The sequence below is a fragment of the Morone saxatilis genome, unplaced genomic scaffold (assembly GCF_004916995.1).
Source record: "Morone saxatilis isolate NCDOM2014 unplaced genomic scaffold, NCSU_SB_2.0 Contig5, whole genome shotgun sequence".
Classification (NCBI taxonomy): Eukaryota; Metazoa; Chordata; class Actinopteri; family Moronidae; genus Morone; species Morone saxatilis.
Genome location: NW_023340095.1, coordinates 1,242,407 through 1,243,122, shown reverse-complemented (window position 1 = coordinate 1,243,122; position 716 = coordinate 1,242,407). Strand labels below are relative to the sequence as shown.

Sequence of the window (716 nt, the reverse complement as noted above, 5' to 3'; positions counted from 1 at the left end):
CCCCTGTCTTAGCTTAGCATAAGGAGCTAACTCACTGATGTTTGTTGTTGACTCACAATGACCTTTCCACTGAAGCCAGAACTCAATCTGATCACATCAGCTGTCGCTACGAGCCGTAAACATAAACACAACCGGACAGTTCGTCTCCATGACGACAGAAACTGTATCCTGTATGTATATTTATCATATATATTTATATATTTAGAGAACGATGGATTAAATAAAGCTGCTACTGTAATGAAGGATTGATGGTCGACTCTGTAACCGGATCAATAAATCTGTCATCACACACACACTCACACCACAGCACCACACACACAACACACAGACACACACAGGAGACACACACACACACACACACTTTCACACACAGACACACACACAACACAACGACAACACAGAGACACACACCACACACAACACACTTCACACACAGACACCACACACACACAGACACAACACACACACACACAACACACACACTCACACACAACACACAGAGAGACACACCAACACACACACACACCACCACACACACTTCACACAGAAGACACACACACAACACACTCACACACAGAAGCACACACACACACTCAACACCACACAGATACACACACACACACACACAGAGAGAGAGACACACACACACAGAGACACACACACACACACACACACACACACACTGGTTTGATTGTCAGTTCAGTGTTTACAGGATC

At 44.8% G+C, this 716-nt stretch overlaps 1 protein-coding gene across 1 annotated transcript in view; it reads right to left on the bottom strand.

Annotated features, from left to right (window-relative positions):
- mylkb (myosin light chain kinase b) overlaps window positions 1–716 on the bottom strand; it is a gene marked incomplete at its 5' end in the record, with an annotated part of 19,592 nt that overhangs the window by 10,557 nt on the left and 8,319 nt on the right.